Here is a 26,915-nt window from a genome sequence, read left to right on the forward strand (position 1 = left end):
GCAACCTTTCCTTACCAGTCCAGTTTTCTGTAACTGTAATTGTTTTCATTGGTTTGCCCAGTACTTCTGCAATTGCGTCACTGATGAATATAGACTCGCCACAATTTTCCAACTGAGAATTTGCAAGGGTTAAACAGCTGTATTATTTAACATTTTACCAATTACACTTCTGTTTATGCATCTCAGAATGATTTTGGTCATCTTTTTCTCAGTGAGAAATCATGGCTGACACATAATCAGACCTTTGTCTTTAGAAAAATTACCCAGTCAGTCATATGCAATTTTGTATTTGTGCAGTTGACTATTGCTAAGTCTGTAACTTCATATGCACCATCACAAAATTGCCTAAATTTCTTTACTTTGTTAAGCCTTGGGCATTGTCTGTAGTTTTAAAAGTCCTTCCCTTCTGTATCATTAAAGGAAAATTTTGGACCTTAGACAGATTCCTGCTGAATCTCTCTCAATATGCTCTTGAAGTCTGATGGAGAGCTACTGATAGTAATTCTGATTTGTCAGTCTTCTAAACATTCCCATCATAGCAATATATCCCATATCCCTAACTGATACATACTTTTTTTTTCTCAGTTGCAACATCTGTTTTTTTTTTTTAGTTTGGTAAATCCTACTTTACTTAGTTTTCCCTCACATAGATGCCATTCCATACACTTGACAGACCTTGTCATCCTTCTTTACTCTTCTGTCCAAGCTTTTATATATATTTTTTGGAGTTGAAAACAATAACTGTATAAAGCATGCAAGATGTGGTCACACCATGAATTTACTAAGTAAAACAATAATGAGATCTATTTTATTCCATGTAGGAAATCCTAATAGAAATTGGGAATTCCCAACATTTAATTTGGTTATAATTTAACCACTACTAAGATCTGAGCTAATATTTTCACAGAACTGTCAGTGAAAAACTTAAGGTCTCATATCTAATGTTAATAGTCACCTCAGAACTTATCCTTTTATATGCAAAGTTAGTATCAATTTTTCCCCATGTGCGTTGTCTAAAGTGAACTTCAGCTGAATGATCTCAGACTTCTTGGGAGATTTTCTGTTGACTTTCATGGTGTTGGCCACCTGAAGTTCCCCTTATGCTGGTTACAGTAGCAAAATTGAAAAAAAAAATGTGTAGCGCATGGTAAGTGCCCAATATAGATGCCGAAGAACCTTTAGGAGCCACAGTCCAAATACAACAACAGATTGTACTCCACCTCCATCTCATCCATTTCTAGAGTTCTCAAAACGTGAATCTTTTGCCCCCAAAAAGGGGCAAGATGCAGAAGAAAGTACATCAAAGAAAAGATAAAGCTAAATTTTTAAAAGTAATTAGGTATCTAAACATACAGATTGATAAAAATAGGTTTTCCATAGAAGTTATGAGAGTGGTTTTGAAAATTCTGCTCGATATCTTCAAGCATTTTAAAATCTGATCCTAAATACCTATCTGAGGCCACAGTGAAAATGTAACAATAACCAAACTTTCCTCCAGTCTTAGCCTCATACTCTGCATAATGCTTCTCCCTGAGTGTATGATTAGCAGAAACTATTCTGCCTTTAAGGACAACACTGTATTTCTGTACATTACTTTACATATTCAGATGGGAAGTAAAAAATTATGGCCAAATTAGGTTGGAAAAGCCAGAACATCCTGCACAAAACCATTCATCAGAACTTTAGCATCTGTCAGCATGAAAAATCATATATGATTAATTTATTTTTAGGAGTCTATATGCTCCTGCAAAACTACACAGCTTGCCTGCTTCAGCATATTAAGGCCTCAGGGAGGTAAAATGCAATAGTCATCCTTTACAATCAAAGTGGGTTTAACAAGATTGTTAAGGGAATTTTCTCAACATCCCCGCAATAGCTGCATGGGCAACTGGTCAGCTAGTGAGCCATGGTCCCGTTTTTACAGTTCCTGCCCCAATCATCACTACCCTACCCAACCTATGCACTTAACACTTGACATGCTTTCCCTTTTGGCAGCACATGAACAGATTACATAGTATCAGCCTGGCCTTGTAAACCTCTGTACCCAGCCCTGTATTATCTGATTTCACTGAGGTGAAAGTGAGATCAAAGCTGGTCTGTTTTTTCTTATAGAAGCAGCAAAAAGAATTGGGAGAAAAAGAAATAAAATACAATGCTTTAAAATACTTGTTCAATATTTCAGTTGATTGGCTACCGTTGCAGAAATGTGTTACAATATCAACAAAAAAAACCCTCAGCAAGAGACAAAATCCTCCTTGAAGCAGAATCCTGTCTGCAATTTTAAGTCAAGGAAGACTGCAGAATATGAAGAGGAAAGGATATGTCAGGTTTGGTTTTTGAGCTGACATCCCTCCCTGGCTTATGCTCATTGTAATTTTGAAGAGAATTTCTTTCCCCCTTTCCCTGCATGGAATCTGATAGTCTCAAGAAGGAAGTTCAGAATAGGCATTGTGTGAGTACAATAGAAGAGTCAAATTTAATCATAAAATAGGAGTGTTACATAAAACAGACAGAAAGGAAATTAGGCAGTAAAAATAATAACGCAGCTGTGCAAATGCCAATTGCTGCATCAAGCAGTTATCACCATTTCCAGAACATTTTTAACTGGCATTCTGTAGGTGTTAAAGACTGTGGTTAGACACAGACAGGTCAGTCCTTGCCTACCTGAAATTTGCACTGCCTGCCATATGCCGCTGCAGTGAAATTGCAATGCTCTCTATCAACTTCACCTTACTTACAGTGAATTAGAGGCATTTGCCGTGTCTGCTAGTGCCACCTAGAGTGAGCTGATCGCAGCTATGGTGTTTCTGATTCTCCCTTTAGTTCCACAGCAGTGATTTGAACAAGCAAGCAAGAATAGCTACCTGAAATGCATCAAAAATGTATTTAAAAACAGCACAAAAAGCTCTTTCATTATAGAGACAAATTGGCACAGCAAATGAAAACAACACTATTCAGAAAAAGAAGCAGGCAGGCGAGCAAGCAGGTAAAAACAGAGGGAGAAAGATCAATAAGTAGTCAGATAGAGATTAGCCTAGTAAGCAAAATGCAAGCCAGATCATCTGACTTTTGCTAACAGACATGCAAACAAAAAATAGATTATTCAACTTGTAGAGAGAGACAGACCACAGATGGATAAGATGAAAATGTATTTGTGACTTTGAAATGAGACTTTTTTATCTCGCCATATCTTCTTTAGTCCATTTCCAATACAATAAGACCACAGCTCTTGTTATTCTGTGTTAGCCCATTCTGCATGTGTTTGAGAGATGGCAAATAGTATGATCAACAGAAAAATACAAAAGGGAAATTCAGCAGCAAGAGTATCAAACAGATGTATGTTTGGCAATGAAGAAGACATTGGGGGATCTGGGGACAACTCATCTCTTTGTCATAGACTTATTTATACAACCTCTGAGCATGTCTAAACAGCTCACCAGAGAGTAGTGCAGAGTCTTAAACTAGAATGTCCAAATCAAGTATGCAGCAAATTCCAGTTCCCGTGTCTGATACAGAAAATCTGTATTACAGCATCTCTCTCAGCAGAACTAATGAGCTAACCCACGCCAGTGTTACAGGGCTCAGCCAGGGGCAATTTAAGGCTGTTCAAACTACTCTCAGTGGTCAGGTGAGGTACTGTCTACATCATTACCTTAGATCTGTTCATGTTTCTCTTCCCACTCACAAATCAAGATAACATTTCTTGTTCCCCCTCATTGCTTATGTTTTTATATTCAGCCTGCTTAGACTCTGGAGCACAAATGACGCCTTTTTGCAAGGATGTTTTGTCTAGTACCTATGCAGCAGTGTCTTGATCACAATTGGGTTCAGCTGGGGCTTTTAAAATACAGCTTTAAAAAACAAAGTCAACAGAAAAGAACAGCATAGATTTTAAAATGACATTTGAGCAAGTGAAGATTTTAAAGGTGGGTGGAGGTGGCTCTCCTTGCTTAGGTCTGCTAGCAAGATGCCCTCATTTAAAGTTATGATTTTCACATATATATCTCATAGCTATTAGGGAGTAAAAGTTGGGTTTTGGGGCATCACAGATGATGACATGGAGTTTGGAAAGCCAGGATGTAATGGCAAATTTCATCCAGGTAGTGTAATCCTAACACTGGCTACTCACAGCCTTTATTCTCACCCTACAATATTAATACTGTCCTTCCAAGGGCTAATTCATCCTTTATTTCAGAAACTGAATGATAAAGACAGTTGGCACGTGTGAAGAACTCAAGGTGTTATTGTTCTCACTTTTCTTAAGGTTCCGTTGCTCTTCTAAACGTGAAAGACCACTCTGTTCTGAATTCAGGACAAAAATCTTTTTCATGTACGTGATATTGTTGCTAAATGATGCTAATCATCATGAAAGATAACAGTTTCTAATACAAAAAGCAATTTCTATTGAGTCATGACACTTACGTTGGAAAGGTGACAGGGCACCTACTATGAAGCACACCATTAGAATGATGGTAACTTAAAATTAAGGATAATCAACACCCACAAATGTCAAGAAGCTCAAAGGTAAGGTTAAGATCCTTACCACCCATGAGGATCGGTTTCACGTCGTGTGGTCTTTGTGGCACTTACAACCAAGTTACACTATTTCTCTCTAAAAATCCCAATTTTATTTTCAGTAAACACTGTGGAATTGGTGAAGAATGAGGATTTCATGAAACAATGTTGGAAGTTGTACTTCACTTAATGAAGAATCCCTGATGAAAATATGTAAATCGGAAACTGCTGATATAGAAGTGAGAACTGAACCCACTATCTATTTCACTACTTACACACCGAGAGGCCCCAGTGGAAAAGTAACTCATATTACATGGAAACCAGAAGGAAGACAAGGTCCCAAAGAGTTTATAATTTGAATAAACTGAGGAAGCATGTGACATTCAAAAGATTATCATCCTCATTTCAAGGAAATGCAAAATGGAGGACATAATTTGTTACATCAAAATAAAAACAAAAAGTGCCAACAAAGATGAAGATGATAGATAGGTTCAGAAGATATAACAGTTCCCAGACCTGGAGAAGCTGGATAGACATTGTTCTCGCTATTGAGCGGGACGTGACAAGGTATACACTGGCAGCTATGTATATTGAACAACTTGAGACATTGACAGGGAAGCATAGACCAATTGATTTGATGGATAATAAGTGATGATACCAATATTTATGTGGTTACAGAGTCAGTCAGAATTGTATATATCCAAACATGGAGAAAGGCTGTATTTTTACCAACCTCTGCAGTCTATTTATTAAAGCTTTTCATGCAAGTCAACACGTAATCCAAAATCCTCAGTCTTTCCCAAATCAGTTCACTCACACTGAAGTCAGAAGATGATTCAGAATGGAATGTTCTGTGATGATATCTCATACTAATACCTCTTACTATGCTGGAAGTCCCTCAGGCAAAACTGAACCAGCAGTCATCATTAAATTACCATCAGATTTAGGCACTAAGCAGCTTTTGTTTGCACTATTAGGAGTCCAGAACAATACACTTTCTGAGACAGAAGTATCTAACCTTGTAAAGGAACTTCACTATTTCTCTCATTTTATAGCATTACCTCTTGGTCTCAACTGCAATTTATCAATGCTATTAAAATGTTATTAGCTATTATGCTAATAATTAAACAGAAATTCTTAAAACAGATTCAAATTAAGAAGAATTCAAATTCTTCTTAAAACAGAAGAGTTCGCCTTAAAGAGGGAATTAGTAGATGAGCACAACTGTCCTTTTCTAGTTTGGTACCATGATTTCATGGTAAGTTATTTTTTAAAGTGCCTTTAAAAAAACACGTGCCACCTTGCAGTTGAAGAAGATCCTTCAACAAGATACTACATTAGCAATTTTCCTCTTAAACTTTCCCTCTTTTGCCTGCATTCAACAAATTGAATGAGAAGAGAAGGTGAAATGCTGTTCCTTCTAGAAAAAGGCCTTCTGGTGCATCGCTTCAGATAAAGAGAGAGAAGAAACGGGAGATATATATGCTAATATAGCTGAACAAAATAGAATTTTGATCATACTGATTTGAGCAAAGCAGATACATGCTATACATTGGTTACCAAATAACATCCAGTATATCAAAGCCATATAGTATGACAATCAGTACACATTCCTGCAGGAATATTTTTGTGAAGCATTGTGGCTGTGTGTAGGAAAAACTGTGAGGCATGACAAACCACAAGAAGAAAGGGCTTTGGTTTGTCTGGTATTTTTTTCAACTTCAAGGATGGAATAGGATGTGATCACAGTGATAATGGGTAAGGGTAACAAGTAAGAACTGTACCGATAAATCCCAAACCTAGTCTGACAGGTTGGACTGGCCAAGTGATAAAGCAGAGTGGAGGATAATCACAATGGCAGACACAAGTGTGCAATTGTCAAAGCAACAATAAATCAACAATTTACTTATCTATTTATGTAATACATTCTACTGGTCGACAAAGCTTATACAATGTATGTGGGAATACTTATATTATTTCCTTTTCCAAGTTGTCTGTCTGTGTACGTTGTACAGTGATCCAGAAATATGTGGATTTGCTCAAGTAAAAGCGCACAGCCACCTTAGCATGTCAGCTCTGCATATCAGCTATCTTGGGAGTATGTGTACAGCACAGATTCTGCAGCACAGCATAAAAGGGATGACTTACCTCTTGAAAATTCCATTGACTTTCTATCTCTGGTTGCATCAAATTCAAAACTACCTTCCTGATGTTTAAAGCTTTGTGTATAAGCCTTTTCCATCACGCAAGTCCTTTTGCTTTCAGTTCCACCTCAGCTTTCTGCAAGTTTCCCACATTAATTCTCTGGACTTTCCTAAACCTTTTATTTTCTTTGAATATTTTGCCTAAGCTTTGTCAGATTAGCTCCCCACACTTGGAATGCCTTCATCTGCCAAGAATTCTTTCCCTGCCCCAAGCCATTAGTGCCAGGACTCTTCTTCCCTTCAGTGCCTCTTAAATTATCCTGACACACTCTTCGCATTTCCCAAATACTTCTCCTGAGCTTCAGCGTTTGTCTTGGCTAATACAGATCCCAAATGTCTTGAGGCAGAGAACAGGTTTTACCCATCTAAAAAGCCTTGTAAGTTTACAGCTTATGTAAATGCTTGTTCATAATAATAGCTGTAATATACACTGTAGCTGCAATACACACTATGTAATATACACATGCTTGAAAGATCAGTTAGCCAAACAAAACCACATGCTTAACTGCACGCTTTTGCCTGCGCAAAACAGAAACAAGTCACTGAAAGATTAAATAGCTTAGGACTTAGAGAAACATAGATTTCAGCAGGGGAAAGAAAGGAAAAAAAAAAAGCCAGGCCAAGTTAGAATAAGGCTAAACTGAGGGGAGGCAAACTTTGTACAAATGTCTCAGAGGACATCGTACTTCTGCACTTAGAGCTCGATACACTACATTAGTGAAAACACTAATACAGAGTCTAGAACACTTTAAGTTGCTCAAATGACACCTATGCTAAGGACTTCAGAAACAGCAGGATATACGAGAGAAGTTGATAGCGGGTGGGCAGAATAGCATACAAAAAAAGACATGGAAAGTCTTGCAGAGGGCATATCTATAAGAACCCCAATGCATCTGTGGGTGTGTGAGAAGTGGATGTTCCCAAATTCATTAGTGGCTTCTCTCTAGCCCCTAAAATCTGACTGTTGCTTAGGGTGTTAGCAACCAGGTCTGCGAGCTCAGGAGAAGCAGCTGTTACAAGCAAAGTGTTCACATTTAATTTATTTCTATACGCTAAACCACACATAACATTTACACTTTTGTGCATAATCCTGCAAACACATCCATGTCGTAAGACACTGCATTAATTATCACGGACTTTCCTTTCTCCCTTATAACGCACTCATACTACACTGACTTCCCATCCCCACAGGTAAGTAAATGACTACTTGCCACTCTTCTAAAAGCATATTGTATCTTAAATAAAATCCTTGATTTAACGCACATATTCCCATATGTTTTCATTTCTTATCTTTCCTAGTAAAACAAATTATTAAATATGTATATGATAACATATGGTAACATACTTATTTTTAATCCAAATGGATTTTTCTTTTAATAGGAAAGCACTTAGCAGTTTTAAAATAATTGTTTTTCATTTAAAAAAAAAAAATGGAGGAAATAGAGAAAGAGGTGTTCCCCGATTAAAAACTTCATACGAAGTTAAACATTTCTGCTTTCCAAAAATGTCTGTTTTTCCAAGCAAAGAAAGTTTATTTTAAAATTGAACCTAGGGCTAGTACCTATGAAACAGGACTAATGGTATTGTATTTTAAGTACAGTAGTTGTCTTCCAAATTTGGTAGTACTTAATGTTACAATACCAGAAAATGATACTTCCCAATACTGGACTGCAAGGTGATCTAGAAGTATTTAAAGCTACAACTATGTTTGTGAGTCCTTCACTCTTAGCTGTGATTTTCCACTTGAGCTTCTCTACCACTTCAGAGACAAAATTCATTTCCTAAAACATGTAGTTCGGGCTTCAACCACATCAGTGTGGAGGAGGATGAAGGACCAGACGTACTAACATTTTAGAAGTATTTTAGGATTCTCTACTAAAATCCACTGAGCTATTGGAAAAGAAAATCTAGAAAGTTTTTTGCAGAGATTTGTATCTGTATATTGCAGTATGGTCTCATCACTTAGATAAAATTGCTACTATTATTCATACAGTATTAGCTAAATTAGGTGTGCGTTTCTATAAGCGCTGTTTTTTCCAGTGACACTCCATATACATCTCTGGCTGCCAGTTACAGTGCCTCTTGAGAGAGATGAAGCTATGAGTAATAGAGAAGAACAGAGTGGAAAGTGGCATAAAATGAAAATAAACATTAATAATCTTTAACCTCACACCGATTCATCGAAACACAAATAAGGACTCTGGGATTTGGCCCCTATTACAGAGAAGGAAATCGTGGTGTTAAGTCTTTAATCATCAAGGCACTTAAGCATTATCTTTAGCACTAAGATTAGACTAAGACCACAGAAGTGAGCTGGCAACTTGTGCATCAAACCCTAAGGCTGGGCATTTGCGGTGGGTGTATTTTGTGGTGCTGTCATGTTACTGTTGCTCATTTCCATTTCTTATGTTTAAAGACTTTGGAAAGTCTGAGAAAGAGAGAAGTCTCCAGTACACAAAGCAACCTTCCATTTAGCCAGGAAGGGGAATAGTGCTGGAGTAGAAGCTGGGGAAAAGGCAGGAAAGGCAACACTTTGTTAGTGGTGTCCGGATAAGAGGGCACAGAGAGCTGAAAGCAGGGAATTTAGTGCAGAGACTGCACTCCATATCAGTCACCTGAAAAAATATTATGAGAAAACAATATACCGCTTAATCCATTCCTAACAGTAAAGTTTGAAATTGCTTAATGGTGGTTACTGGATCCATTTTTTTTCGGATCCTGCAGCTCTCCCGCTGTTTGAAACAGCTCTGTCTCAGATTCTAGATCTACGAGACAATAAGGTGTTATTACTGCTTTGGTCTTTCTATTGCTGTATAATTTACGTATTTGTCATAATATTTTAAACTCCGCAGTTACCTGGCTTAGTTTCTGTGTACTTATCCATGCCATGATTTTTGATTGTTTTTGAAAACACAAACATGGATTCTTTTCTTCTGTGTAGTTGCTATCAAAATTTGAATTGCAGTTAAAAAAGAAGAAACATTTCTTTCCAAACAGACAATGTCTTTACCCATGTGTTTTAAAACCATTTCTCTAGAAACAAATGCCAGGCTACTATTGTTTACTCCCTCTGGCCTTAGCTTTGTTCATGGGCTTCAGCACTGTAGGAAAATATTTTTCTCACCGTTATCTTTCAGAGGCCTCCCATTCTTCATAGCAGATTTTCTACAGTGCAGTTGATTCAAATCAATTTTCCCCTGAAAAATCCCAATTTCCAAAATTCAACACTTCAGTAATCAAACACTTAGAAATACTCAGTCTTCAGACAGTATGATACCAATGAAGAGAACCGTAACAGCTGTTCAGTGTCTTCAGTATACTGCTGAGTAGCAACTAATAAGATGACTGTATTTTTACTTACAACACCTAGCTACTAATACTTTACATACATTGTTTGGTAACACCTTAGATGGAAGATGAAATGTCTAAAAATTATATTTATTTTATAAGCAGGAGAATAAAGACATGAAATGAAGTAGGCTGTGATTTGGGCTCTTATTTATTTCCTAAACGCCATGCTCAGGCTGAGTTTTGAGGAACATGAAATTGATATTTAATTGAGTAGCTTGTTCAAAAATAATTCAGTAAACAATGTGTATGACCAGAAAACAATTACTTCAATTCCTTGCAAAAAAATTTTTGGGAAAAAATATAATATGATTGTAAATTTTGAAGTCACATGATTCTTGGACTATTACAAATAATCTCCATTTTAAAAGACTGCTAATATATCAGATCAGATACATAGTTATGCTTTAGGCTGAATAAAGTGTAAAACTCTGACATTGTATAGCAGAAGTGATTTAGTTTTGTATCTGGAAAATAGTTAAAATGTTCTGGATTTCAAGTCCAGCTTCCGAATCCAAAATGGACTGTGGCAACAACAGCTTTCTGGAATAATTTTCTTCTTCATAGTGCTAATATGGAATTCCCCCCAGAGTGACTGACATAGTTTAAAATCAGTCAGTTCTATATTTTCACTTAGAATTAGTTGCTTAAGAACAGAGGTGAAGCACTTTCAGTCTCTTTCTAAAGTTAAGTCCTTCCATTTCAGTATTTAATAACTGCTATGTATTTCATGTGCAGACAGTTCATCCATTTACTATTGTCTCTAGTAATAAACTATAGTACAGACTATTGCCTATACTATGTATACTGTATAGTATAGACTATTGTCGATATTCATAGAATCATAGAATCATAGAATGGTTTGGGTTGGAAGGGACCTTAAAGATCATCTAGTCCCATCCCCCCTGCCATGGGCAGGGACACCTTCCACTAGACCGGGTTGATCAAAGCCCCATCCAGCCTGGCCTTGAACACTTCCAGGGATGGGGCATCCACCACCTCTCTGGGCAACCTGTTCCAGTGCCTCACCACCCTCAGAGAGAAGAATTTCTTCCTTGTATCTAATCTAAATGTACCCTCTTTCAGTTTAAAGCCGTTACCCCTTGTCCTATCACTACAGGCCCTTGTAAAAAGTCCCTCTCCAGCTTTCTTGTAGGCCCCTTCAGGTACTGGAAGGCTGCTGTAAGGTGTCCTGGAGCCTTCTCTTCTCCAGGCTGAACAACCCCAACTCTCTCAGCCTGTCCTCACAGGAGAGGTGCTCCAGCCCTCTGATCAACTTTGTGGCCCTCCTCTGGACCCGCTCCAACAGGTCCATGGCCTTCTTATGTTGGGGGCTCCAGAGCTGGACGCAGTACTCCAGGTGGGGTCTCAAGAGAGCGGAGTAGAGGGGGAGAATCACCTCCCTCGGCCTGCTGGCCACGCTGCTTTTGATGCAGCCCAGGATACGATTGGCTTTACACCGATCCCTGAGGAATGCCACTCATCACTGGTCTCCACTTGGACATCGAGCCGTTGGCCACAACTCTTTCAGTGCGACCATCCAGCCAATTCCCTATCCACTGAGTGGTCCATCTGTCAAATCCATGTCTCTCTAATTTAGAGACAAGGATGTCACACGGGACAGTGTCAAATGCTTTGCACAAGTCCAGGTAGATGACGTCAGTTGCTCTTCCCTTATTCACCAACGCTGTAACCCCATCATAGAAGACCACCAAATTTGTCAGGCATGATTTGCCCTTAGTGAAGCCATGCTGGCTGTCACCAATCATCTCCTTATTTTCCATGTGCCTTAGCATAATTTCCAGGAGGATCTGCTCCATGACCTTGCTGGGCACATATTATCCCAAGACAATTTATCTGGAATACATCAACACACCAATCCTTGTAAAATTTCTTTAAAGACATTGCCCCTGTCCCCGCAGCACTAGGAAGCGTCTTGTGAGACTGGCACGTACAGCATGGCAGCAACGTTTGGGACAGTTGCAGAAGCTGCCACCCTTCTAGCTGCCATATCCTGCCAGAGACGCTGCTGCCATTTTAGGCCAGGAGGAAACTGGATTTGGCTGAGAGACTGGCTGAGGCGACAGAGATAAATACCCTGGATAAAAGTTTTTTTTCAAAATTGACACTCTCTATATTCTAGATATTTTAGAAGAATTTTGATCTCACTCTGTAATAAACTAGATGGCAGATCTGATGTACAGCATGTTTTCTAAAACATTATAGAATTATGAAATTCAAAAGTTGTATATTGTCAATAACAAGAGTTACGTCCTTTCTTCCCACCCATTATTAATGTAAACGTTGATGCTTTATTTAACTGTTTATTATTATATTCTGAACCCTTTAAACTTAATTTGTTTCTGAAATTTCTCATGAAAATATTATTTACTAACAGACATCTATTTTTAGTGCATTAATTTCATGTATAGACATTTATGGCTATAGATAGACATTTATGATTTAGACATTCTAATCCCTCCATATCAGAGTAGCACTTTAAGGCTTATGTTCTTAAACATAAGCTGGGGAGGGGGCAGCTAGAGGAAGGTTTCAGAAAAAAACCCACAGATACTGCTTTCTGCCATTTTGTGATGAATTTCAAATAAAGCCTCTCTCCAATTTTCCAAAGCTGCCTCTCTATATAGCATGAATGATATAAATATATAAAAATATGTAATATATGTAATAACGCATATTTAGTAAATACCCACTGCAGAAACTTTAACTTCTAAGGCTATTGTAATCATTTATATTCAGTTTAGGAGCTGGTTCTTGTCTACACCCATTATCTGTATGATAATCTGCTGTAACCACAGAGATCAGTGTACTGGGCATTGCAGTAAAAGTAAAAAAAAATTTTTTTTTTTTACCATCACTCTACATATCATTGAAATGCACACAATGCTAAGAAGGGTGAGGTAACAGATAATGTGTAGCTATGATAAAGTATACTTCATCCTAAATAACTAGAAATGTGACCTGCAACAAACAGGAAGGTCTGAAGTGAGAAAGAATTGCAGATGTTGCATGAAATAAATATCACTGAAGCCATATTTTTAAGTCTACAATTTCTCTGCTTTTGTAAGGGAGATATGATGGCCTTAGATTCATTAGAAATTTAGCCACTGATCCAGGTGGGTTTTGCTCATGAATAGCCACATTCTCCCTGACATAGCATGTGATCCTCTTCCCACCTAAGAAGGTAGAAAATGAGAAAGGACCCTTCTCTCCTTCTGATCACATTTATATAAATAAGGAGGAACTTTACGCAGAACAAATGCCACCAATTTAGGTAAGCAAAGGCCACAGACTCCCATAAAGTTTTAATTGCAGATTTGATTTTGTTTGTATATCCATTAATATTCTAAATATATCACAGCATTTGGCTTCAATACAGACTGTAAAAATAGGAAAGGCCAACAAGACAGAGGACAGCTTAACATCAGAATTGCTAGGGAAAAAATAAGGGAGGAGGAAAGAAAGTCAAATTAGAGTATTCTGAACACCCTTTAAAAGGTTATTCCTTTCAATTAGAACTTTTCCAGATAAAACATACTGGAGACTGTGACCAGGGATTTCTAAAAGTCCCAGGGAACAAAAGTAAGTTAAATTTAAAAGGTTTGTGACCTGCAGAAACTTTTACATGTAAATACAACAAGTAAGCATACAACAAGTAAGCATACCTGTGAAGAAGAAAGATGTAAACAAAATTTTAAAAAATGCAATTAACGTATAATGTAGTTACAAGGTCTGATCTGAAGCAGACTGTCTTTAGTTAGAATGTGTGTGTATTTCTGGAGAATAATGACAAAGGCTTGTAAAACACTTAGGCCACAACCGCAGCTTTTATCCAATCCACTTTATACACCAGTGCAACAGTACAGCTTTGCACAATTGTGCTTATGCAGAAGGTCAGCTGGATCTCCCCCAGCCCTTAGGGCAGAGCTGATGACAGCTCTTAATGCAGTGCAAGGTTCTCTGATTGAAACAAAAAAAGGAAACCTTTTTCTTTGGAGTAACCACCATCTGCACTACTAGGGATTTTTAACCTGGAGAGCTGTGCTATTCATGTTATATACCTGCTGTGTTGAACTCAATAGACCATTACAGCTTCAACTTAAGCTTTTTTGGCAGTAGGTCCTGTATTTTTAATTGACAGTGCTGATAGACATCTGTGTCTCCTTTATTTCGCCTCCCTTCCTGCTATGTTCATTTTAGCTAACATAATATTCATTAAAGTAACCACTAATAAATAGTTGACTAGGACCTGCCTGAATACACTAACAAAATTATAACTTGCATAAAAGGGCAGTTAAGTCTCATTAAGGAAAAGAAAAAGCAAAAAAATGAAAGTTACTTTCAAACTATCTCTAGTCATAGAAAACCCATTTCCTGAAAGCTGTTGCAGGTCCAGATTTCCTGAGTTTGGGTCTTGAATTCATTCCAGGTGATCCCACTAATTTTGATGAATTTACTCTAGGTTTGCTGATAGTGCCTTGAAGACGTGATCTCATGGCTGGTTTACATTCATCAAAGTCCACAAACATCATTGAAAGGGACAGTCCTGGCTTCATTTTTACCTCCTTAGGGCTGGCTGAAAAACTCATCCCTCTCTCCTCCTCCCCACCCACCCAGCTACCCTGAGCCAAATCCCTGTTCATCTTTACAAGCCACACTCTGGAAATTAGTCCAAAGTACCCACATCAACTAAGGCACTTCAGGAGCCACCAGATGAAGCTCTTAGCGACATGGAGATCTAGTCATCCTTGAAACATTTTAAATAATAAAACTTGATCTTCATTTGGTCTTCATTTGCACTGGACAGTACTAGCTACCAGTCCTAGATCTTTAGGCAAAAGGGGAATGACAAAATCTGATAGTCTTTTCCTGTTATCTTAAACCTCATTCTTTGAAGTACTGCATTGTAATACTTAACAGGACTTCATTATTACTTCTCTTTATTATTACGCATAATAATAACAATGGGTTAAATTAATTTCCATTCAGTTCAAACCATAAGTAATTTCTTCTCATACTGCTCTGCATTTTCATTCATGTAAACTGCTAAATGTTTGGCCCATATTAGATGTGATAACATTACAAATTGTCTGATGTCATGCTAAAAGCTCACAAAGCATTCTTTTCATCTGAAAACTACAAATCCCTAGAATAGCAGTATATATTTTGTGCAAAGTGTAAAGCAGTGGAGAGGACAGGTTTTGGGGCTTTTATTTTATTTTTTATTGCTGTTCTCAGCAATTTACTTCACAGACCATGAGACAACAGCCATTGGCCATAATTACTTTGGGCTGGATTTGATAATAACGGCCTCATGATGAAAGGTTTCCTGTTCTATAGCTGCTAAATTATCTTAGTGCTTGGCTAACGGTTTATTAAAAATAACAAAATAACTCTACCAATACTATTACTTAGAAGTACTCCATGCACAGATAATTTCTAATGAAAGTGAAATATATTATGATTCAGAGAGAAATCTGGGCAATTTTTAATAAACTTCTGAGTAAATTTATGAATTTGAGTTAAGTCTGACTTTTTTTATCAAAAGGGAAAAAACTGAGGGGGGGAGGGAATGGAAGAGTGGTTTTTGAAATTTCCATTTAATTGACAGCCCAAAAGAAATCCCTGGGCAAAGCAAGTTTGACATCAGTGCCACCCTTCCTCTGAGGCATTTTGAGTCTCTCTCTTCATTGTGCCTCTGACACTCTCTGGTCAGAAATTGAGCAAGAAAAAAAGATTTATTCCCTAAGGCATTCACTTGCAACACATGACACAAAACTTCCAGATCTTCTTCTGGGAAATGGCTATTCCAAAAGCAGGCAGAGAATCCACAGAAGACTGATCAAGAGCAGCTGAAACCATAGCAAAGGAACAAGATATTCTTTTGAGAAGTGAGAACTGAAGCCAGCATCCTACAACTTGTATTGTGTAAACAATATTACTTCGACTATTTAGAATGTGAACACTATTCCTAGTCTTCCTCTTCCAGCAGGTTTGTGAATAACACTTCATTTATTTCACTTTTCTTTTGAGTACAAGACAAAATGTCCCCCCTTCCTTCCTTTTTTTTTTCTTTTAAAGCAAAACGATCCATTCCATTCCCAAATTACTGTTTTGGCATGAAGTACATGAGCTTTTTCCCTAGTTGGAAATGGTATTTGTACTATTATGGGTATTATTAGTGTGCCAAACTGACAGTCAATTATTTGCATAGCCTTACTTCCAGGTTTGTCAACAGCCTGGAGTGAGTTTGTATTTGTTGTTCCAGAAATAACCTGTGTAATTGCTAAGAATGCAGAGAAGTCTATCTACTGAAGCATACTTGATGACTGCAGAATAGTTACGCTGAAGTTGTGGCAAAAATAACCGGTAGCTGCAAAAAGCCTTTCCAGAGTATGGTTCAGAGGTGTTTAAGCCATTTGCTTCATAGGAAGATCTCTCATCAGCATTTCCTGGTTTCACACATAAGCATTCTTTTACCTTTCAATTAATACAGCTTACTGTGAGCCTCAGTCTTGAGAAAATATTACCTTTTAAAGATGGAATTTTAAAGAGGCAAAGAAAATGAAGGGAAAAACAATTGAGACAAAAATAGTCTTGTTGCTGTGTTTTATAATTTAGTTGCTGAAATCAAACTCACTGTTGATTAACAAGTTAGGTCTTAATGAACGTATTTTGAGGGGAAAAAAAGTCCAATAACAATAGAAATATTGAATCCTTGTGATGATTATAAACAACCAACGCTAATTTTATGCCCATTCCATGACAGCTAGTAATTAAAAATCTTTTGACTTCATGAATTCCTTGATCAAGATTAATATAATTGATTTTTTGCATACCCTTAATCAGTTCAGCATTACATTGGTTCACAGACCAACAAATTCCTTTTCACCACTATTTTCCCTAAATCACTTTTGCCCTGAGACCACAAGATTGATTTTCATGTAAATAAATTCCATTTCCATACAAGAAACTTGAACAAAGCCTAGGGCAAATGAGAAGAAAGCTTTTACCCTTTTCTTAACAGACTGATTTTAATATATTAAGAAAATCAGAATTACCATCTGAATAATGAAAATAAACAATCTGCATTTTCAACTGTTAAGTGGATATTCCAAAGAAAGGGAAAGGACAATAATGGATTAGAGTGTGGTTGGCTTTACTCATTTCCCCCTGCTGCACTGGTGTCTCAAGATAAGCCATTTTACTCTTTTGGAATAACAAGAAGAATGCAGAGCTCATAAGACTGACATGTTAGCAGTGACTGACGTGCTGTGACACTAATGACAAGATTTGCTAAGCATCACTAGTTAGAACAGATACGCAAATAGTCTATTTGGGAAGGTTGTAGTTTTAGGGCAATTAATCTTACAGAAGGTATTAATATCTGGAGAGATGACTCAAAATTTAAAAAAAGATGCATCAGAAGTAAGGACAAACTTGGGAATTTTCTTCTCAAGAGTCCAACTCTCAACCAAGGTAACACACGATGCGCTCATTCACTTCCATGGTTTCATTCTGTAATGCACTATTTAATTTTGCAAGCAGATAAACTGACTTACTTTGTCTCCTAGAGGCATGCAGAAGCGGATAAATTTGATACTGTGTCACATAAAACTAGATAAGCTTGATTTACTTGCATATACTATTGACAACACCACTGTATTTACCAACTCTAGAGATTTACCAGTTGCAGGCTGGTTTGCTCAGTCCATGATTGAAACTGCTGGATCCCAGACTTTTCTGACTGCTACAGTCCTGTTTGCTTACGTAAGTTTCTAGGAATTTACCTGCAGTAGTTAGAAAAGCTACGATACTACTCCTATGGTAGGTATTAAGCATAATTTTAGTTTTATACCTTCATAAATCAGAAAACAAGATATAGTGCAAAAGCAGTCATAGCAGAACCCTTTTCTGATAGATCCAGTCCCCATCTAGTTGGATAACCCTTTTGAAACAGCTGTATGAGTTGGATGTCCAACATTTTAGTTACCTGCTTGAACTTCTGACTAAATTCAGTTTTATGTCGTCTAGGTTTCCCACAAGCAGTTTATCTTTTGCCTGTCAATGGCTGCCTGCTACAGGTTCTTTATCAGCGCACAAGCTGTTAAGCACAAAAGCATGACTGCAACACATAGCTTCATAAAACTAAAAATATTTGGCTAGGGAAAGATTCATTTGGTTTCTTTTTAAGTGATACAGAATTTGCTGTAGCAAAACTACTATTCTGGTGCTTTAAAAAAGCTTAACTAGTTTTCCGTCAGGTTTAATGTATATTTAATTAGAAAATAATTGTTTCCTTGCACAAATGTCAGCTCAAAACTGAAGCTAAGTTATTTGCAGACAAATAAAAGAGGCAATGCCACGGAAAAATTCTAGACCGTGCAAAGAAAACAAACTCAGCCAAGCATATGGGTCCTGACATGCATGCAGAGGGAAAACATATGGCTATACTCGCAAAAGATATTGACTGGATTCTGACATGTTTCAAGTATAAAAAGAAAAGCAGTTTGAAAACAAGCTGTGTATTCTGTTGCATACATTCATGCAGGCATCCTTCTCTATAGTAACTAATATTAATTGACATTACTGAAAATTGTCAGTCACAGGGAGCATATTAGGAACACAGCACTATGAACTTCTGTCCTCTATGTACAGAACACAGTAGGCCAGATGTCCACTGGCACGGAGCAGCCAACTTCCAGGGAAAGCAGCAGATACATTGCTGGATGGAAAACAGAAGTCAGTTCTCACCTGAATTTGACAGAAGCCATCGTGTTGGGAGGGAGCTCTGTTTGAACACCGCCAGCATCTCTAGCTTGCTCTCTGGACAGCCGCACTGATTGGAAACACCAATATACATGGAAGATATTCAGAGAATTTATTAATTTTTAATGAGATTTATAGTGTGTGCTCCTGTTTAAATGGTTATGCTTTTCTGAATAAACAATTAATTCTCTTCAAAACTGTATTTGTGCAAATCTTACATCCTCTGGGGACTCTATTATCCAAGGTGTTATTGCAGTACCTAACACAAATGAAATACACCAATAAATTAAATATAGTTTTATTAATATTTCAACTTGGATTTCTTTGATGTCTGTTTAAACCAATTTATATTCCAGACAGAATTCATAGATATTTCTATAATTTCTTATTGCTGTAATTCCAAACATTTCATATAAATTAATTAATTAATGTGAATTCCACAATACTCTCTCCCAGATATATTATTTTCATTTTGCAGATGTTAAATAGGGGCACCAAGACTAAGAAATATGACCAGAGCCTAATGAAATCCATTGAAGAGGAAAGATCATAATCCGTATCTCCCAAATTCCATGCTAAAGGTTCAATTGAATAGTGGTTTTTTATTTGGTTTTGTATCTTTTTGAATGTAGGGTAGAAGATCCCTAATCAAATGCTTAAAACTCAAACTGTTTTTTGGTGTCGGACTGTTTCTCTTCCAGCATACTTTACTTGTAATATCTTTATATTCCCTGGAAAAAGACAAAATCTGTTTGTACAAATACGTATCAGGTCACATCATACACAAATCCAGCAGTCAGTCAAATTCCAAGCTGTTCTATTTAAATATTTTAACATCGTAATAATTAATTAAAATAACTCATATTAAAAAATATCAGAGCAATAGATTTACATTAGTGGTACTGTTACTGTTCCTACTAGTTCAGTGAATGAACTATACCCATAATCCTGCTGCTGTTATGAACCTGTCAAAAGTTTCAGGAAACAAAGCAAATTTTTCTTTTTAATAATAAAAAATTATCAAGTCTCTAAAGTTCCAACAGTAATTGCAGTTGTATAAGAGAGGTAAATACTACTTTTCTGAATTGGCTGTGTATTTCACCATCAGCCATAATTTTTCAGAGTATGGTGATCTGAACAGTCGATAACTCACAGTACGGGGGTAAGGGAGAGCTGAGCCCCCCCAGCAGACGCAAGCCCAACATGATCTTCTGGACAGAGGGGCTGCAGAGCTGCCTCCAGGGTGCTATGTCAGAGAAACACTGTTTATGCGCTTTTTCTTCCTGCATCCTCTAGGAGAGCATTACAAAGAAATTGTAAGTTTGAGACTTTGATGTGAAGCTAAGTCACTTCCAAGTATGGAAATCCCCATTAAAAGGAGACATCGGGACCATTCCCCACACTTACAGAACTCAGTGCAGAAAATTGTGGGGTTCATAGGATTGGCTCTGTTGACCCATTTGACACCAAACAAAATCCTGACACCCCTCCCTGAAAGTAACTGTTGAGAAGGCACTGCTATTTGAGTTTCTTTCTTCAGGAGAGAACGCTCTAGCCCAAAGTAATTATGTACTCTTACAGGTTGCTGTGGTTTAGTTCAAAAATTATTTTCTTGTAATCTACTCTTTAATTTAGAGCGCACAAACAATCGTGCATTTGTGTGCAGTGATAGGGTAATTAATGCATGTCAAAATTAAACAGGCATTTGCCATATAAAAGAAACCTTTACAAGATACGCACACTGTAACTAAGTGTGCTTGGAAAAGTTCCATAACATTTGTTAGACTTGATCTCTCATTTAGGGAATCCAGCCTCACTCGCCTTAATTAAAATCACAGCTCTCCTGACAATTTCCTATTCTTTGTCTGGTTACTGTTTCTACTGCATGTTACTACACTCGGTGCGAAACTCGGGTCTATAGATTCTACAATTTTCCCTAATGCCACCATATTGAGTTTTCATCATCTTTCTTTCAGTTTCTCCTTAGATTTTACTTTGTCCAGTAGAATAACAGTGATAACTGGTAAACTTTGAAGAACAGTCTGTGTTTCCAGTTTAAGGAATAAGAGATTATAATGGGCTATTAAGCCATTTCATGCTCTCCATAAAGATACTGAAGCACTTCCCTATCCTTCTGGCCACTTCCTTCAAAACTCAGTTATCACTCTTAACCTTGGCACTTTGTCAGCAATTCCTTAACTGCTTGTTTTGCCATGAGCTAGAGGCTCTCTGAATGCTATCCTTTCTCATGGGAAATTTGTTCCTTGCTGGCATTAGTTGCCATCTCCTCAGAGAGCAGCTGGGGAAATAATTCATCAACATTTCTTCAATATTCACCTCCTATCTAAAACAAACAAAGATCTATTTCAACTTTTTAGCTGCCATCATAATCAACCTTTTACTCCACAGATATACTCTTACAGTTTCTGTTAAATCACACTTTTTCTTTTGGTTTCACTTCTTCTTTAGGCTACTTTGCTGCAAAATTTACAGGCTTCCTTGCCTATGACTTTGTATAGGTCTTTTGTACCCCTGAACATTTTTTGTCCTTGTTTCCAGTATTTTTCTACTGCTAGCTTTGGTGCAGTTGTTACCAGCTTTTTGAATAAGCTATATATTTTGTGACTGCATTTCCTGAATTTGTCTCAAATGTATACTGCTAAACAAGGATTTAATCTTGCTCTTTAACTTTTGGCTCCAGTTTACATTTTGATTTCACGTAAGCCATGATTTTCTAAATTAATTGAATTATTTTTCTTTTTACTTAAAATGCTTGGAAGCATCTAGTGTAGGTAAATAAATTCTAGTTTTCAAAGCAAAATTCCTATTGTATTTAAGAAAAATATGATGTGACCCCAGTGCAGCTTACCCGTGGGCGATGTACTACTGCATTTATAGTGTCTGCAGCCTGAACAGGCTGGCATTTTGCATTGTTTAGAGTAGCCTCTGTTTGTAAAGCACATATCCTTCAAGAAACAATGTACTGTAATCTGTTCCTCCCCATCTGCAGCCTGCTGTTCTGGAACCAAATGTTCTGATCAAATGCACCTCTTTATTAGAAACATCCTCCTACAATTGCAATGATGATACAGCGATGTGCTTGGTTAGCACAGGTCTTTATTGTGAATCTCGTGAATAGCTCTTGCAGCCTAATCTGATGGATGGCCAATGTTGTGCTCTAAGCAAAGTCACTTCCAGTGAAACATATGGCTGTTGAATCTTTCTAAAACTTGTTTGTCCTGAGGTATTGTGAGCATTTTATAATTTTCAGTTGGTTTTAAACTAGTAGTTCCAGTTAAAACTAGTTAAAACGGTTTAACATTAAGCTTTTTTTTTGCTTGTTTAAAATTAATTTTAAGAATTTAAAAGGTTGGGGGGGTGGCTTTTTTTTTTTTTAAGTAGTTAAAACAAATCTTAAACTAGTAGTGGTCTTGAGGTATATGACTTCCTTGGAATTTTACCTACTTGCAACAAGAGAATTTGGCCTTCTATATGGGTGAAATTCTGTTTGAGATTGCTATATCCTGTTTATACTCCAGGGAAGAATTTAACTGTGTGGATTAGAGAGGGATAAGAAGCTAGTTTCATTTTTTAATTCAAATCAGTGAGACTTCAGATCCAAATTTAGTTTGCAAAGGAGTTGGACACCGTTTACGTTTTAAGATTCTGCCTTAGTGTTTTTCATTAGACTCTGTACTGGTGTTTTTCATTAGAGTAGTACAAATGTAGAGTTGTTGTGCTTCAACCCAGATTTATGAGAATGTCATAGAGCTCAACTTTTTCCAATTAACACTCCGATTACATTTCCAGAAGTATTTTAGAAAGGCCATTTAGAAATGCTTTGACAGAAATTTGATGCACAGCTCACTACTACAGCAAATCACACTTGGAAAGACAGTTTGGAATTCTACCCGCTTTGAATCTCGTGTACTGATTTTGGCTGAACAGTCACAACGGTTACCTCCCAGAAAATTCAAGCACAAATTGTCAATGTATGTTCCACCAGCTTTCTCTCTCTATGATTGGAAAATACAGCTCAGCAGACAGAAAGTAGCACCTGTAAAATTGTACTCACATGCACTTCAACTACACAGCCATCTCCACTGATATACTCTCTTACACAGCTCATTTGCAGCCTTGATTGAAAATAATGAAGAGCTAACATACAGGAAATGCTTCAGAATATTCTATACCTTATCCTTTATGTTGGGCACTTAAATTTGATCTACTGACTATTATACCTAATTATGTCTCTTTAGTTCAAGAGACGGTGACACACACCGAACCGCATCACTGAATTACATTGAGCTATGCCTTTAGCTCAATGCTGGTGTCATGCCAGAGGACTTGGGCCCCTAGCTCCAGCTGGAGAAAGAGGCCATGACTGAGATGGCACGGTGGAGGGACGGTGGAGGCTGTGGCCCAAGGCCAAGGCGGAAAGGGTGCCTCGTGCCTTGGGCTGGGTGGTGACAGTGGCCTCACCTGAGGGGAGTGTGCTCCAATTGAGTTGACAGGCCAAAGAGTTATAGGAGAAAGCGAGCAGACTGTAGCATCGGGAAGGATGAACAGGAGAGCGACATGGGTTTAGACCTTGCAAGAAACCAATGATGCAAGGAAAGAGGAAGAGCTGGAAACTGCGCTTGAATGAGTAGTGATGACAGCTCCCAAGACAGGGGAGGCTGGAAGCTTGTAACTTCTGGTAGCAGGAGAAATTCTCCCACTCTGCCCTCAAATCTGAATGTACAGGATCAGTGCAGTACTTGGCAGTTAATAGCCAAGGAAAAGAAAGGGAACAAATTTCATGAAGGGAGGCTTCGGAGACATCTCAGTCTGAACTGAGCATCAAGAACCCCCTCTTCTCAACCATCACTTGAACCTCCAGCTCCAGCATTCAGCATTTTGCCAGCTGCCCTCTTTACTGAGCTGGCAGCATTTGGGTTTTTTTAGTTAGGAACTAAATTCCAAAACCCCTGCATAATTTTATGCAGTGTAATAGCATTATGCTATTGTTCACAGAACACCTGGGAAATCCTTCTTATACCCAGCTCCTTCCAGATCTGAGTGTTTCCAGGCTTTCCCACCTGCTCAGCCATGACTGCTGCACCTCCCTTCTGGGTACTGACGGTAGCTGCTGCCTGCAAAATTCAGTGTATTTGCTGTCTATTTGATACTTTCCACGTGTGCCTCTGATTATCACCTTTGCTACAGGTCTGTTTTTGTTTAGTGCTCATTTTTCAGCTAAGTGTGCTTTTAACAAAAGCTTCTAATTCATGTCAAAGGATTTTAGCAAGTCTCCATAATTTACCTTAAAGCCAACACTTAATTGGAGTCATACCAAATTACATTAGGCCTTACATATAAACGTATGCCTGACATGCCTGAATAATTTCCTCCTTTTGGAGTTTATTCTTGGCTGGCATAAGTGAGTTAGTGCCACTGAAGATAACAGCACTATGCCAGTTTCCAAAATCCACCCAGTCCTTTAATGGTGCATAAATTAAAGATAATACACTCATCTACTTAAGGCAACACAAACTACTGCATGATTGTCCAGACTGAGTATATTTTATCTTATTCCACTATAAGTTAGGATTCACGGACCCTTTATGGGCCAGGCTCCTAAAATTTAAGTGGCTTATCTCCCCTTACCTCATCACATTATACACATGGATCCAAGGAAGGATCTCTTCTCACGCATTAATGGAAAGTCTGAATGGATGTAAATATTACATGATACAGACATTACTCGCTTTGAAAGCAGGAGGTGTTTGAGGTGAAATTCCATTCACAAAGACTTTCTAATTGCCTTAGAGAGTTAAAAGAGTACCCTGTGGATTCCCCCACTAGAAACATTTGAGTATTTCCTATGATCAGCTATTTCATATCAATTTATTCATGACAAAACTTAAGAATATTTAAGAAAGATCAGTACCAAAATTAGTTTTAAAACAGACAATAACAGAACAAGACAGAGTTGCTTACTGTATTTAACCTCAACCCATTAGTTTTACTGCATGGTCAAGAAATGGCATCCCCATGATGTTGAAAGTGACTGTGCTCCTGAAAGCATTGCATTGTGTCCTCTAGCCTTTGCACCACGCCAGGATGGAACCTGTATCTTTTCCATTACTTTTGTCCAACTTTCATCTTTGTAATGACATAAAAGATAGTGAAGCTTTGTTCCCAGCCATTACTGTCATATTGTAAAGTAACACCTTAGGCATGATATTCCCCCCTATCCTCTTGTGGCCTCACTTCCACTAGCTATTTCACTGACTGCCACAGCCGCTGCAGGTCCCACGCCCTGGGTCTGCTGTAGGAGTTGGCAAGAGGCCCCACTGAAATCAATGGCAAAATTATTCTTTCATCTGAAGCTCCATATGGTAATATCCAACTGATTACCAAAAAGATAAATTATTAACAACTATTAACAACTTTTTCTTTCACCAATTTTTTTCTTCGAGTTGAAATACCTTGTCTTTTTTTTTTGAGCTCCTTATCAATCCGTAATGATACCAAAAGTTATAGTCAAAATCCATAAAGATATAACGCCACATAGGTAGTTATACTTTCCTTAGAAACTAAGATTCACAAATAAACATAATTTGAATGAAGCAGTGAGAAGGCAAGGTATCTTTGATTAATCTATTTATTTTTAGAAGTCTGTGACTGATGTGTTATTTTTTGAATGTCAAAACTTTTTTTATATTAAGGTGAAAATACATGCATATACAAGCAGCATTCATTATCTCTAGCTAATCAGCACAGGAAGAGACCCTGAATGTCAAACTCAGCTGTGAAATTAAGAGCGAAAGTCCCAAAGAGTGAGCAACCCAAATCAGATATGACAGAGCATGACTGACACCTGATCATGCACTGATGGGTATATTTCTGAGCAGCAGACAAAAATATAATAAAAAAGCAGCAATATGTGGAAAGAAATAGACCAACTTTATGTGTTGTGCTAATGACAACAAATAATCTTTCTAATACAGAGCCCAGAGAGAAATGGGTTGAGGCATCCATTATTGAAAGAACAGCCAGCCTAGTCTTCTTAGGAATGGCTTTAGGAATACAGCAACAATTTCTGTATTGCTCCTGGTTTTCTTGAAGTACAACTTGTCACAAGTTCTAGTACATGCTAGGAACATTATGACCTACAATTTGAATTAAACTCTATTACTAATAATAATGACATAGGAGATTTAGTAAAAATGCTTAGTAAAAATCTCATAGAAACTGAAGTCCATTGGACTGTCAGTATGAAAAAGGTGTCAGGAAGTTACCTTAACATCTAAAATAAAATCCACAGATACACTAGAGAAATAACAATCTTAGCTTAAGCCATGTGTTTCTATAGGTTGGTATTTTAACTTGAAAAATCAGACAAAACTCACAGCAATATTAATGTTTGTAGATGATTTCTGAAAGAATGCACTGCTGTAATCACTAAAATAAAATTCTAATTGATTTATTATAGATATAATAATGAAGTAATAAAGTTTTATCTTTACTTACTGAAATGAATTGGTTACTGTGAATGTATATATCACAGTCCTTAAATAGGTATTGAAGAACAATATTACTATGTGATCAGCATTCGGTCTGTGATATTAGGATTTTGGGGTTCTGAGTGATGGAATTTGTTTTTCATGAAGTTCTACATAGCCGTGGTGCAGCAGCAAGCTTGTAGTTTACAAAAGAGACAAAGATAGGTATAAGTAAGTTTTTCCATATAAAAACTTCATGAAGAATCTGAGAAATGCCTGTAAATACTGTACAACCTAATTGCAAATCTCCCAGAAGTTATAAGCTAAATCAATGTTTATTTGTTCATGTTATTCACGTTGTTGTCACTGCATTAAATAATCTTAGAACAAATGCACTTACACCACCATCTTTTCTATGCCTACAATGCGGGCAAATAAAGACTCAAGAAAGAAAATGTACTAATCCTTTCATATTATCACATGCGAACAATAATAATCACAGGCAGAGTAAAATCCAAATGCATAATGCATGCTCACATCACAGCAGAACATGAACAAAATCCAACAG

The sequence above is a fragment of the Aptenodytes patagonicus genome, chromosome 5, assembly GCF_965638725.1.
Source record: "Aptenodytes patagonicus chromosome 5, bAptPat1.pri.cur, whole genome shotgun sequence".
NCBI classification, from domain to species: Eukaryota; Metazoa; Chordata; class Aves; order Sphenisciformes; family Spheniscidae; genus Aptenodytes; species Aptenodytes patagonicus.